The sequence below is a fragment of the Delphinus delphis genome, chromosome 15 (assembly GCF_949987515.2).
Source record: "Delphinus delphis chromosome 15, mDelDel1.2, whole genome shotgun sequence".
Classification (NCBI taxonomy): domain Eukaryota; kingdom Metazoa; phylum Chordata; class Mammalia; order Artiodactyla; family Delphinidae; genus Delphinus; species Delphinus delphis.
Window position 1 is genome coordinate 55,482,497 of NC_082697.1, and position 16,068 is coordinate 55,498,564.

Genomic DNA, 16,068 nt, shown 5'->3' on the forward strand with positions numbered 1-16,068 from the left:
GTTTTTTCTTTTATTCATTTATTTATTTACAGGCATGCCTCAGAGGTACTGTGGGTTCAGTTCCAGATCACTACAATAAAGCAAGTCACATGAATTTTTTGGTTTCCCAATGCATATAAAGGTTATGTTTAGGGTTTTCCTGGTGGTGCAGAGGTTGGGAGTCCGCCTGCCGATGCAGGGGACACGGGTTCGTGCCCCAGTCCGGGAGGATCCCACATGCCGCGGAGCGGCTGGGCCCGTGAGCCATGGCCGCTGAGCCTGCGCGTCCGGGAGAGGCCACAACAGTGAAAGGCTCGCCAAAAAAAAAAAAAAAAGTTATGTTTACACTATACTATAGTCTATTAAGTATGCAATAACATTGTGTCTAAAAAACAATGTACATGAGGATACTCAAACAGCCCTATGGAGAGAACCATGCAGTGGGAAACTGAGCTCTCCAGGCAACAGGCTGTGAGGAACGACATCCTCGTGAGGGAGCTTGGAAGCACATTTCCCAGTGCTGCTCAAGCCTTGAGATGACTGCAACCCCAGCCAACACGTTCACTGCAAAGTCACGAGACATCCTGAAACAGAACCAGGCAGCTAAGCTGCTCCTGCTTTTTAAACCATGGACATAATAAGAAAATAAATGTTGACTGTCTTAAGCCATTAAAATTTTTTTTTAAAAATAAAAAACAATGTACATACCTTAAGAAAAAAATACCTTATTGCTAAAAATGCTAAACATCATCTGAGCCTTCAGTGAGTTGTAATCCTTTTTGCTAGTGGAGGGTCTTCCTTTGATGTTGATGGCTGCTGACTGATGCATGTATTATTCTTTTTTTTTTTGCGGTACACGGGCCTGTCACTGCCATGGCCTCTCCTGTTGCGGAGCACAGGCTCCGGACGCGCAGGCTCAGCGGCCATGGTTCACGGGCCCAGCCGCTCCGCGGCATGTGGGCTCTTCCTGCACCGGGGCACGAACCCGTGTCCCCTGCATCGGCAGGCGGACTCCCAACCACCGCACCACCAGGGAAGCCCCGGATGTATTATTCTTAATGGCATCATTGTTGTTCTTTACAAAATACACAATAATGAGAAATTGATGTTGGCAAAACTGTAGAGAATTAAACTGCCCCCACATTTTCACCTGTTATTTCTTTTGCATTCGTTTTCCAAATTACCTTAGGGTAGCTTGACACATCTTTAATTGAAGTCCTAATTATTGTACATAATGCAGCTCACACCTGTGGTGATAATGCTTTTATTAGCATTAAAACTAAAGACATCAAAGAATCATATCAGGATAAAATGTCTATTTCTAATTTAATAGAATTGCAATTAAAGCAAATTTGATCTGAATGAAATCCCATCATAACCGTTTTTTTCTTTTCTGCACAGTGAGTGAAAATTATTCTCCCCTAAATTGAAGATTAATAACATGCTTTTAATGTTAAATGTAGCAATTCAAGCATTAGGTTGCAATTCAAGTTCAACATCACTGAACATTTTATAAACTTCACATTTTACCATCTCTGGGAAGCGCTCCGAGGTAAATGCATTAGCGTTCAATGCATTAATGTTATTTTTCTTTATAAATGAGGTTATAACAGTGTTGTTACCTTCATTTGAATATTTTAATGAAGGGATAATATAGGGAGAGTGCTGCATTTTCACAAGGTAATTGTTTCTTCCCTGAGTGGCTAAACTTGGGCAGAAAGTGGAATTTATCTCATTGAAATTCTATTATGGCTGCATGGCTGTTGTTACTTGTCAGGAATCTCTCATTACCTGGAAACTGGGGCTTTTTGTTAAAACTCTTCTTTCCCATGGCATCCAGTCTCTTGCCTTCCTAAGGTGTAATCCTATCCTCTGGCAAGTCACAGCATCAAACCTTTGGTATCTTGCTCCAAGTATGCACTGGCTCAGCACTTAGAACGGAGCCGGATGGAGAATTCTGATTTAGATAAGTTCAGACTGGCTTGGTCACAAGTAATCGAAATTTGCAGTAGAACCTAAAATGAGGGAAAGGTATGCAATTGCTTTCAAGTTACTAAGAGTTGGGTCTGTGCCTATATAGATTAATTGCAAAAACAGCCCCAATTTTCTGTCCTTCACTGAATCTGCTCCATTCACAATGTAACTTTCCAGATTCTCCCATCAACAGATGGAGTCTGTTTTTCCACTCCTCGAATCTGGGCTGGCCTTGCCATTGGCCTTGACCAGTAGAATTTGGCAGAAGTGACATCTTGCTCTTGGACCCATGGCTCCACGATAAGAACAAGCCCAAGTTAGCCGACTGGAGGATGGGACCCTTTGGGGGAAAACCAAGGTGCTTCTCTCAACAGCCAACCAAATCTCACACGTAGAGCCGCCAGCCAAAACACAGATGATAACAGATTCACGAGGGATCCCAGGCAAGGTTAGAAGAACCACCCAACTGAGCCCAGCCTAACTTGGCCACCTGCAGTTAGGAGCCAAACATCCATAATATGGTACGGAAAAACCCGAATGAACTTTTTGGCCAATCCAATATTTGAAGTCCATAATTTTTGAGTAGTTTGTGACTCAGCATCAGATAACTTATACAACACCCTACCTCTGTCAGAGTCTACCTGAATGATCATGGATGCGTGAGCTACTGATCTCTTTGAGTTTTCTTTTCCTTCACTGTAAAGTGAAAACAATAAGACTCCTCTATAGGATTGTCTTGAATTAAAGATAGTAGATATAAAATATTTAGTACAGTGCATGCTACAGAAGAGTGCTCAGAATAAATGTTAGCTGTTATAGTTGCTGAAGCTACTACTGTTCATTTCCGTGACTCAGATCCAAGCATTTCAATTAGTGGTTGACAGCATGTGTCTGGAGGTAGGCTGCCACCATTGGGTACCTGACTCAGTCATCACTAGCAGTGTGACCTTGAACAGCTTACTTAACTTCTATGCCTCTGTGACCTCATCTCTAAAATTGGAATAATAATAGTACCTACTTCACAGAATGGTTGGGATGATTAAATCACTTCAAAATAGATGAAGTGCTTAAAAACTGATTGCATATTTTAGACACGAAATAAACAGAATTAATTATTATTTATAATAATAGAGAGATATGTAGTTTACAGATCTCTCTGTACATCTAAGTGGAAAAAATCCCTACCTATAATATTTATCTCTGAGAGCTCCATTTGGTCTTTGGGACTAAGAATATGAGTATTTTTCTAAAATGTGCGTGATGGAAATTTGCAAATATGTGCACAAGGAAAATATTCAATAGTACAATAAAACTGATCAATCTATCACTGAAACTCAATAGTCATCAAAACACAGCCCGTCTTGTTTTTCTCTACCCTCATCCACTCCTCATTCTCCAGATTATTTTGTTGAAAATGCCCATTATCATATCATTTCCTCTGCAAATATTTTAGCATCTATCACAAAAATACAATCTCCTTAAAATAAATAACCACATTCCATGTTCACACCTAAAAATTAACAAAAGTTCCTAATATCATCAAACATCCCCTTTTGATCCAAAAGTTTCCCCTCCGTATTCTTTATCTTTGCTTTTAATAACCTAGATTATTTGTCACACACAATTTCCCACAGGGTGGATTTTACTGATTACATCTCTCTAGTGCATTTTGACCTGTTCCTCTGTCTCCTGTGTGTCCTATAAATTTATATTTGGATTTAGAAGTTTGATCATACTGGGTTCAATGATTTTTTTTTTTTTTTTTGGTCAAGAATACTTCGTAGAAGGCACAGTTTACTTATACATATGTTGTCTGGTTCTCGCTATTTTTTGTCATATCATCATAAGCCACTTATGATTACTGACTAGATCCAAGAATTGATTTTTTTAAATGGTGACAGTTTAATTCTATTATGTCTTCTCTGTTCACTCGAATACAGCTAAATGAAACTTCCTTTCACAACTATTTGCTTATACTGTGATAAAGCACAGTGTGACATAAACATTTACCTCCACCTTGTCTTAATTTAGTTAACAATATATTCCAGAGATAATTACATGGCAACATAATGAAATATTTTCTCATTCCTTTTTATAGCTGTGTAGAACTCCATTGTGTAGATATACATGGATAATTCAATGAACTGCTCATTGAGAACTTTGGGATTGTTTGCTGCCAGTCTTCTGACACTGCAAATAATGCTATAAATGAATAGTTTGGGCATAGAGGGATATTGTTTGTTTGTTTGTTTTTGGTCTTGGTCAATTTTTATAGCCTGAGGCTTTCTGAATCTTGTTGGGGAGTGAGAATGTTGTAGGAGATAAATCCAGTAATGTGTATCTTCACGGTAAGGGCAAGGGTATTCCGACATTCATAGATCTTACAGTTCCAGCTTCAACTGTTTTCTGAGATTGCCAAATCCCTCTGACATGTCTATGTAGTCATTTGCCCTTCTGCAGAGATTTAAAGAATCTGGATTGTGGGAGGGAAAAGTGACTCATGTACCCAGCGAGTAAACCCCTTTCCCTTAGCTTCCTGTCTGGTTTTGCTTATCTCTATTGATCACAGATTATGGGCTTGCCTTCTTCATTAGGAAGAGTCTACAAAAGAAAGTCAATTGCCAATGTTGTTCCGGAAACTGTATAGAAGACAAAAATGTCAGAGCGAGTGATGGATGATGGGGATGGGGGGTGGTTCATTACATCTTTTTGTTACATCCCTCACAAATGTCAGGGACCTCCTCTCCAGGATTTTTCAGTGGTCAGAAACCAAGGGGTCTTTGAAATGGAGGAAATTTAGAGAGTTCTCAGTTCTGTTCAGCCTCTCACTAGTATATTTATTCTCAAACACATGGATCTGCTGTATAAATACATGGGGCAAAAGTGCACTTCCTGGGAGAAGTCAAAATAAAAACCCCGCTTTCAAGATTGAGTCCCTGAGCCCAAGCCTGTCACTCAAGGGTGTTTCTGTCCTCATCAGGAACAATCTCAACTTCAAGCTTTATCTTAGTCTTTCCCAAGGGTCCAGCTACTTAATAGCCCAGATGTGTTTATTGAAAGAAACACCTAACATGGCCCCCAAGGCCATCAGCACAGCAGGCTCTGTTGTATCCACCTGAGGTTAGACTCCAAGGAGAATGAGGAACACATCTCCTTGTCAACACAGATGACTCCTCCTAAGGAGGGGTCAACAGAGATTCAAGGGGTCCAACATTGGTGAAGGAGTTTGATACGTGTGAGTTCATACCTGTTAAATTGTATCACAAAATAAATTACAAAATAAGCAGTATAAGACTTTTGACAGAAAATACTGGGTTTTTTTTTTTTGTTTTTATTTTACACCTTTACTGGAGTATAATTGCTTTACAATGGTGTGTTAGTTTCTGCTGTATAACAAAGTGAATCAGCTATACATATACATATATCCCCATATCTCCTCCCTCTTGCGTCTCCCTCCCACCCTCCCTATCCCACCCCTCTAGGTGGTCACAAAGCACCGAGCTGATCTCCCTGTGCTATGCGGCTGCTTCCCACTAGCTCTTTTACATTTGGTAGTGTATATATGTCCATGCCACTCTCTCACTTCGTCCCAGCTTACCCTTCCCCCCTGGCCTGTGTCCTCAAGTCCATTCTCTACATCTGCATCTTTATTCCTGTCCTGCCCCTAGGCTCATCAGAACCACTTTTTTTAAAGATTCCATATCTATGTGTTAAATGCTGTTTTTTCTAATGTTGTTTACTACCACTACTACTACTGACAATACTAATAGTCACCGGTGACTGAGTCTACTGTTGACAAGAGTTTAAAATGACATTCACTCAAGCAATTCTGCCAGGAAGCTAATATTGGTTCTATCTTACAGACGAGGGGGATTCAGAACTTGCCTGGCTTTAGAGTCAGAAATTAAGCCAGTTCTCTGTGACTCCAGGCTTCCTTTTATCCATTGTTCTGTGACCCTCCAGTAACTTCCACTATGGATTCGATTTGTACTTGGACACCACCCCCCAACCCAGCTGACATTTAAGCAATTAGACTTGTAACCTTAAACTAGGCAAGAGGCTTCCATCAAACGTGGCTGTGTCTCGGCAGTAGGTATCAGGGGGTAACTGAGAAAACAGGTACCATGGCCTGCAATCCACTCACTGCAGCCTTTTAACGCAAAAGATTGCTCTTAGTTAAATAGCTTGCCCATGTTTTGATTTTTAATTTTCTCCTCTAACAATATAATGTGCCATTTAGAGCAAGGTTCAAATCAATATGACATTTCAGTACCCGTTAAATGTCTTGGCAACTAAACTTCCTTGTTATCCAATTACTTGTCATTTAATAAACATGTTCCCACCTTGAATCAGGGAACAGGAGGGAGGCGAGTTGCCCACATCCTTTCTCTCTTTCGTGATGATGCTTAGCTGGGTGTGGGTGCTGATCTCCCTATTTCCGTATTTCTCCTTCCAACCCGACATGGCTCTGTTCTGTTTGCCACTTTCTCGTCTCATTTTGCACAATGAGAAGTCAACCCAGAAATGTGCTTCTCCTGGCCACACAGCTTCGTTCAGTGATTTCGTTGTGGTGGTTGTTACTTAATCACTGGCACTTATCCACCTCACAGCTTATAACAAAGTGTGAAAATAATCTCAGTCCCTAGATTGGCCTGAGCCACCTGCTTTTCCTTCTTGAATCTTGCTTTCCCTAACTCCTTTTTCTCACCTGATAGTCAAGGTTCTTTTAGAAAACCTCTTATCTAGACCAAACTTGCTCCTTTTATCCCCCCACTTCTAAATGCTGAAAAAACAAACCTACACATCACAAAGATAAATTCAGAAGCCAAGTTAGCAGCATCTACTTCTACTGTGGCTTTTATCTTTAGAAGTTTTAAAATTCATTTTTTATCGGAATGCACCATTGACATGGGACGTTGAACTGAGAACGTATCTTGAAGCATAAATTCAACATTTGGGTGTCAGTCCTGATTCTGGTATTAGCTAGCAGAAAGTAAATGACCTCGAGAGAAGAACTACCCCCTCTCTGGACCTCCATGAATACATATTTAAAATGGGATTTGTGGGACTTCCCTGTTGGCGCAGTGGTTAAGAATCTGCCTGCCAATGCAGGGGACACTGGTTTGAGCCCTGGTTTGGGAAGATTCCACATGCCGCGGAGCAACTAGGCCCGTGAGCCACAACTACTGAGCCTGCGCGTCTGGAGCCTGTGCTCCGCAACAAGAGAGGCCGCGACAGTGAGAGGCCCGCACACCACGATGAAGAGCGGCCCCCGCTTGCTGCAACTAGAGAAAGCCCGCGTACAGAAACAAAGACCCAACGCACCCAAAAGCAATAAATAAATTTATTAAAAATAAATAAATAAACGAATTTATTAAAAAGAAAAAAGGGATTTGTGTGGAATAGATCCATGGTTCTCCCCTGGAGTGATCGCTATATTCTCCGACAATGGACAGACTCTGATTCTGCATTTATGAGTAAAGCAGGGGGCAGCCACGATTTAAGACCCATGTCCTTGATGATCCCCAAGTGTCCTTCCAGTCTACAAGTCTGTGGGTACATTGTTTTGTAAGGAGAGAGGATACCTACAAGATCCCAGCACAGCATCCAAAACAACTTATGAAATGAAGAGAAGTAGCTCAGTCCAACATAAAACGTGCTGTGTTCTAAGTGGAGCAAAACCAGATATTTCATGGGGAGAAGAAACACATTAGCCCTGCTACTGAGGACAGCGTCTTCCACTACAGAAGCTACCTGAGTTCCATGGACAGGGTAAGCCCCCCTCCGCTCAAGAGCTGAGAGATACTTCTCCAGCCGGGATGTGGCATCAGAGTTACTAAAACTGTAGTGATAATAGCTACAGTTTATTAGCTACTACAACCATTGAAATCACTTGGCATCTGGATTCAATTGTTTTCATTTACCAACTAGGGCTAATGACAATACCTACCACATGAAGCTATTAAGGTTTAATAAATTGATTTATGTAAAGCTATAATATATTTATTTAGCTTTTATCATCATTATTTTTAAAAATTCAGATGAGAGTAGAGATGTGGATGGACCTAGAGTCTGTCATACAGAGTGAAGTAAATCAGAAAGAGAAAAACAAATATCGTATATTAATGCATATACGTGGAATGTAGAAAAAGGGTACAGATGAATCTATTTTCAGGGCAGGAAGAGAGACGCAGACGTAGAGAACGGACGTGTGGACACAGGGGTGGGTAAGGGGAGGGTGGGATGAATTGGGAGATTAGGTTTGACATAAATACACTACCATGTGTAAAACAGATAGCTAGTGGGAACCTGTGGTATAGCACAGGGAGCTCAGCTCAGTGCTCTGTGATGAGCTAGATGGGTGGGATGGGGGTGATGGGAAGAAGGTCCAAGAGGGAGGGGATATATGTATACATATAGCTGATTCACTTCTTTGTACACCAGAAATTAACACAACATTGTAAAGCAATTATACTCCCATAAAAATAAAATAAAATAAAAATTCAGATGAGAAACGTCAAATTCAGGGCGATCTCACCCCAAATCCTCTATTCATTTCACTTCATTGAAGTGCAGATACATGCAGGACACACGGGTTTCCTTCTGCCCTTCATCATTCCCTTTAGGATAGCTCTGAATTGTGAAAGGATGAAGTTTAATGCTGGATTAATCCTTCACTGTGACAACCACTAGATGGACAGAGAGCTGCATGCAAGCCATGGGATTTTCAGCACCCGGAGACCCCTAATTTTGTTTAATCAGATTTATTGATCATTAGTTTAAGATGTTTAAGTATCGCTAGGTGGTAAAATGTTTTATTCTATTTTGTTGAAGACTAAAATGTCTCCTTGCCCTGCCACCAGTAAAAGTACTGGCCTATCTGAGAGACACGTCCAGAGGGTATGTGATCTTCCCAGCAGCTCCTTCCTCACCCCCGTACCACCTGGCAGTTCTCACATAAATCAAACCTGAGAAGGGGTCATTGATTTCTTTATGTAAAGAAATTCAGTAAAAGGGGATTTTAGAAGCATTCTAATATAACGTGTTTTACTATCTACAAAGTCAACTGAAGTTTCCATCTCTCTCTTTTTCTCATAAATCAATTTTTTTTTCTTATCAGGAAAAAAAAAAATGAAAGCATCTGTCACCATCCTTTACTTCCACCAACATCGACTAAGCATCTGTTGTGCCTATGATGACACAGAGGTACTGGCACTCCTGACCTCAAAACACTCACCTTCTAATAGAGAAGACTAAAAGTAATCAATCCATCAAAATAACATATGAAGAAGGATCATAGCAAATATTTGTTGAGCTCCTGCTTTTCACCCCTAACTGTGTTAAGAGCTATTGCACACAAAACAAGGTGGTAAGTGTAGCTTTGTCTTATTCTAAGATAAAGGTCTAAGACAATGACTGCCGGGAGTCTTATATTCCTAATTGAGACTTTTGAGCTAATGGATGTATATAAAGTACCTGGAGAGTAAAGACTCTTTCCTGGCCCATGAAACATTTATAACAAATGTAACTATGCATTCATGCTGTATTCCAAGTGGAGTAAAACCGGATATTTCATAGGGAGAAGGAACACATTAGCCCTGCTACTGAGGACAGCATCTTCAGCTACAGAAGCTACCTGAGTTCCAAAAGCAAGTATCACCAAGTTCCAAATAATTGGTATTATATGGACCACAGTTTTTGGACTATAATGTAATTAAGTTAGAAAAGTGTTACCAAAATTAACTAAAATAAATATAGATTAAGAAATTTTAGGGACTTCCCTGGTGGTCCAGTGGTTAAGAATCCACCTTCCAATGCAGGGGATGAGGGTTTGATCCCTGGTTAGGGAACTAGGATCCCACGTGCTGCGGGGCAACTAAGCCCACGTGCCACAACTACTGAGCCTGCACGCCACAACTAGAAGCCCGTGCATAGCAATGAAAGATCCCACGTGCCGCAGATCCCGTGTGCCACAACTAAGACCCGACACAGCCAAAAATAAATAAATATTAAAAAAGAAAATAGAATCCTTACCTTATTAAAAAAAAAAAGAAATTTAAAAAATTACTTCCAAACCACCTATGGTTCAGAGAAGCATACTGGATATTTTCAAAATATTTGGAACTGAATTATAATTAAAATACCAGATATCAAATGATGAAGGATGAAGTGTTAAGCATATATACATATTATATATATACACATACATATTTTTATATACATATATGATATATGATATTCATTTTATATATCTATATTATAAATGTATAACTATATATAATATATACCTTGTTTATATATTATATATATGTAATAAATGAGCTTGGCATCTAACTTAAGAAGTTTGGAACAGAACCAACAGAATAAACCCACAGGAGTTAGAAAAAGCAGAGACAATAAAGTTGAAGGCAGAAATTAAAGAAATAGAAAACAAAAGTTATCACAGGGAGAATCAGAAAGGCAGAAGTTGATTCTTTTAGAAAGACTAATAAAGTTGACAGAAGTCCTTCAAAATTGATCAAAGACAAAGGGGAAGAAAGGTGCCACAAATTGATAATGTTAGAAACCAAAAGAGACATCACTACAGATGCTAGGGATGTTTATTTGCTGTGTTACTACTATTGGTGAAGAATGTGGTCACCACTAGGAAGGGAAGTGATGGGAGTCAGGATGGAACAGAATGTCTCTTCACTGTAAACTCTTTTGTACTGTTTAAGTGATTGCAACCCGTGTGCATTGCCCATTACAAAGTAGAATTAATAAAAGATTTGCCTAAACGTAGATTTTATAAAAAGCATTTGCAGAGTTATTTTCCCTTTACAAGGATTTGAATGTGGAGTGTTACTATCCTCACAATGACCATGTGACATATATTTCATGATTTTCATTTTGTGGTTGACAAAATGAAGGTTTAGAGAAAGCAATGCACATGGCTAGAAGTAGAGAATAAGGATTGCTTTTTACTACTTTTCTTAACGTTTAATTGTAAAAATTTTAAACTTCTGAAAAAATTGAAAATAGGGAATTCAATGTGCATACCACCTAGAGTCTAAAATTAATGTTTGATCATATTTTCTTTATCACATAACTAGAGGATAAAAATTTGAATTTATATTGTATGAGCTATAAATTCCGTGTTCTTTCTACCACATCCAGAGAAAAAGATTCACTGTTACTCAAGCATTTGTGTGTGGCACAAAGTCAAATAGCCGTTTCCAGATGGTGCTTTCAGATATATACAAAGCACTGTTGGCATCTTTGCAATAAGCATATAGCTTCCTAAAGTGACTATCTATAAACCATGGTCCTTTCATTATTTTTGTCCTGCATGTTGATCATACATAATGTTTATGTTTCTCCTTCCTTTCCTTGGCCAATCCTTGACCCTTCTGGCCAGCTTCATCCTCTTCTCTGACTCCCACCTATTCTGCATCTTTCTGCAAGAATTAAGAAAATCCCCTCTGCTCACAGCATTCTGCAAACCCAAGTTGGGCCAACAAGAAAGAACGGCAATATTAAAATGCCTTTGCAGGTTACGATTTAATCTCCCTCAGGATTCAGCCATCATTACATTCTTATGACATCATTTCTATATATTCTTGAAGCAAAGGTAGACTACTTTTGCCCTGGGAGCCAGTGGATGCCCAGCTGGCTGGCAAAACATTATTTCTAGATGTGTCTGTGAGGTGTTTCAGGAAGAGATCTGAACTGATAGACTGAGTAAAGAAGATCACCCTCATCAATGTGGGTGGGTATCATCCAATCCATCAAAGGCTGGAATTGACAAAAAGGTGGAGTAAGGGTTAATTTGCTCTCTCCTCGAGCCTGGACGTCCATCTTCTCCTGCCCTGGAGCATCAGCACTGGTTCTCAGGCCTTCAGTCTTGGACCGGGACTTACATCATTGGCCCTTGTGTTCTCAGGCCCCTGGCTTGGACTGCAACTACACCATTGGCTTTCCTGGGTCTCTGGTCTGCAGATGGCAGACTGTGGGACTTCTCAGCCTCCATAACTGCGTGAGCCAATCCCTCCTAATAAATCTCTATCTATACATCTTTCTTTATCCTACTGGTTCTGGAAACCTGACTAATACAAATAACTGTGCTTCTTGGCCACTTTATTCCCCCCGCACCGCGTGGCCTGCGAGATCTTAGTTCCCGGACCAGGATTTGAACCCAGTCCCATGGCAGTGAAAGCATGGAGTCCTAACCACTGGACCGTCAGGGAATTCCCTTCGTTGGCCATATTTCCCAAACCTGTAAGTAGCGTGTTCTTTTCTAAGGTTCTCACATAGATAATGTTTCATTAACATTAATCCCGTCATTCATAGAGCATGTATTGAACGTCTGCTATGAGCTAGCCATTCCTGCAAGTATTAGGATCAATTTTGAACTAAAAATAAAAAACAGGGTTATTGCCCTCAGAACTAACTGTCATGTGCTTTTATAAGGTAGGTATTATTTCCCTTTGTCAGATGAGAAAAATGTGGCTCAGAGAAATCAAGAACTAGTCCAAGAGGACCCAACTAGGAGCAGTCACAGCGGAGAGGAAACGCAGAGCTGCCCATCTCTGAACCCAGAGATTTCTCAACGACACACAAATGCTTTTTATACCATCCTGAACATGAATTTGGTGGCTCACGTTTAAAACAAACATCATTTGGAGCAGGACAAACTGGGGCTGCAGCCCTTCTTCGCAAAGCCCTTGAGCTAAGTGAGAATGTTTTTCCCCCATGGTTAAAAGATTGTAAAACAGCAAAAGCACCAACAATAAGAGCAAGGAAGAGTATGCAATAGAGATCTATGTGGCCCCAAAGAACACGAAATATTTACTATCTGGACTTTTACAGGAAAAGTGGGCCCATCCCTGACCTGGAGTATATGGAGCAATCCATTCGTCTACAGTATTTTGTTTCTGCTTTTTTTTTTTTTTAATAGCTTGGCTTGTGTACTTCAGAAATAGCCACTTTCATCAATTATTTCACCCACTGTTTCATGAGTAAATAAATGCCCTCTCACAGCATTCCTTGGGAAGATGGCTTCACACATGGTTATAATTCCTGATGAGAAGAGAAGCCAATCGGAGGTAAAGTGGGCAAAGAAGGAAACCATGCTGTTTGTTTAAAGCAGCTCCATGGCCCGCTAATGGAATTTCTCTTTCCCAAGTTACTGAAATCTGTGTAGGAAGGAGAGGGGCAGTTTGATGGGATCAGCACTTCCAGAGTCATCGACAGCAACTAAATTGGAAAAATGCACCAAACCCTGGGTTTCAGCGGGCTGTGGACTTAATATAGATTGAGTCAGGAAGAAAAATATTGCACAGTGTGCAGTTTGCACGTCTCATCATCTCATTAAAGACTTGGCTATGGATAACACAATGGGCCTTTTTCCTCCCCAGCTCCCAGTCGAGGGAATCAGGCATGCAAGGAGTAATAATATATCATTTCACGGCACTTTGAAGGAACTGCCGTAATTCAGCGTGAAAACCCGCTTTGATCCTTATTTACAAAAATAAAGCCTACCCATGCCTACAAGCACATGGCTTTCCTATCGCTTGCCACTCCCGTCTCTGCCTTCTCAGGGATGACCCACAAAGAGCAGCTTCATAGCCTCTCCCGGCCGGCCAGCCGCCCGATTATTTAATTACAGTTTTCTAGCTTCAGCACTTTGCCCTTACCAGGGAATGTAAGTGAAATGTGTCAGAAATAAAGAAATAAATTACAAGCTAAATCAATAGGAAAGAACCATGCAAACTGGCATCACAGTGGATATCTGTTTATCCAAAGGTTTTCAAAGGCATTTAGACCTTCAAGGAAAAAAGAAAAAAAAAAAAGACAAAAACAGGGTTAAGTTGGAGAGGGGCTGGAAACACGAGGGAGATGTCTGTCTGCAGACAGCCCCAGACTGTATCTGTCTGGGCTTCCTGCAGAGCCCCTGAGGTTAGCCTTCATGTTACTCACCAACGCAGGTGCCAACACGCGGTTTCCTAAGTGGAAAATTTAAAAGTAATTTTTCACCTTGAGAGAGAGGTTTCCTTCTGTTTAACGCTTACTCAGGCAAGAGAGCAAATCTCAAAAACAAATTGGAGGCATTTCTGCCAAAACTCCACTCGGACAGAAAAAAAGATGGAGAGATCACTTCTCCCTCTTGGCTGGAGCTGGAGAGACGGCCAGGGTGAAGTTTTGAAAGCCAAGCCTCTTTTTCTTATTCTTTTTTTTTATTAAGTTTTTTTTTTTTTTTTTGGCTGCATTGGGTCTTCGTTGCTGCGCACGGGCTTTCTCTAGTTGCGGCAAGCGGGGGCTACTCTCATTGCGGCACACGAGAGATTCTCATTGTGGTGGCTTCTCTTGTTGCAGAGCACGGGCTCAGTAGTTGTGGCACACGGGCTCTAGAGTGCAGGCTCAGTAGTTGTGGCACGCGGGCTCTAGAATGCAGGCTCATTGCTCGGGCTTAGTTGCTCTGTGGCATGTGGGATCTTCCCGGACCAGGGCTCAAACCCGTGTCCCCTGCATTGGCAGGTGGATTCTTAACCACTGCGCCACCAGGGAAGTCCCCAAACCTCTTTTTCTATGCTTTTCTCAGACAGTAACAGCAGCCTCTCCTAATGTCCCTAAGGCATTTTGAATATCATTTTTATAGACTAAGCAGAACTCAAATGTGGAGGGTGTGTCCTCCCCATGTGTGGGCTTTTTGCCCCCCACAGCACCAAGCAATCCTTCAACACGAGCGGGGTGTCCTACAGTTAACTCAATGCTGTTGCTCTCTACCCAGAGACAGCAACAGATTCCACAAGTTGAGGGATACCATCGGATTACACAGTCCGAAAAGACTGCCCACCCCCCTCAGACACCAATCACAAGTCCAGTTTGTCACCTATACATCTGACCCACTGGCTGTAGATGGGCGGTTCCAACTATCCCCTCCTTGGGTTTGATTAATTTGCGAAAGCAGCTCATAGAATGCAGAAAAACATTTTACTTACTGGCTACAAAAGTGTGTAACTCAGGGAACAGCCAGATGGAAGAGAGGCCTAGCGCAAGGTATAAAGAAAAAGAGGGTACCGTTCCCCCCAAACATCCACGTGTTCACCAATCTGGAAGCTCTCCAAACCCCATCCTTTTGAATTTTTTGTGGAGGCTTTATTGTATCAGCACAACTGATTGAATCATTGACCACTGGTGATCAATTCAACCTCTAGCCCCTCTCTCCTCTCTGGAGGTCAGGGCAGGTGGGACTGAAAGTTCCAACCCTCTAATCACATGGTTGGCTCCCCTGGCAACCAGCCCCCACCCTTCGGTACATTCCAAATATCACCTCATTAACATAAACTCAGGTGTGGTTGAAAGGGGTTTGTTATGAACTCTTATCACTCAGGAAATTCCAAGGGTTTTAGGAGCTCTGTGCCAGAAACAGGACGAAGACCAAATATATATTTCTATTATAAATCCCAATATCACAGCTTGCACGTGTGAGCATGTTTCCAACACATTTAAGTTCTACTTAGGAGAAATGAGAGATTGGGGATGCCAACACTGGATCTCCCCAATAAAGACAGCGTATTGGTGAAGATATGATTATCTCTAAGAGTTAAAAAAAAAAGCACCTCAATTTAGCTAGGAGCAGTAAACAGCAACTGGGGAGCTTGGTTGGAATTCCAGGGGTGTGGTTAACATTATGGAGTTTAGGGATTCAATTTCATCAATTTCCTTCTCCCCTTCTCTCTCTTCCCCCATATTCTCTAGTACTTTCCCTCCTCTTCCCAGTTTGGTATCTCTCTCTGTCTTGATATTCCTCTTTTGTCTTTTAAGAGGGCTTCTACCAAGAGCTGAAGTCAGAGGCACAGAGCCCCAAGCTTACATTATCAGGACATAGGAGTCCCAAAGAAGAGAAATAACTTTTTTCTCCTAATAGCAGAAGATAAACTCCCAGGGATGCTTGGTGATTCACCCTGCTTGGTTTAATAGCCTCCTCTTTGAACATCCATTGTGGTGCAGGGGATGAATACTCACCTATATGGTAGAATCATAATGTCCACATCATAGGGCAGTTGTGGCAGTTGTGATGATTGAATGAGATCAAAGCTATAAAAAACAAAGTATAACCTACAGTGAGCCAAT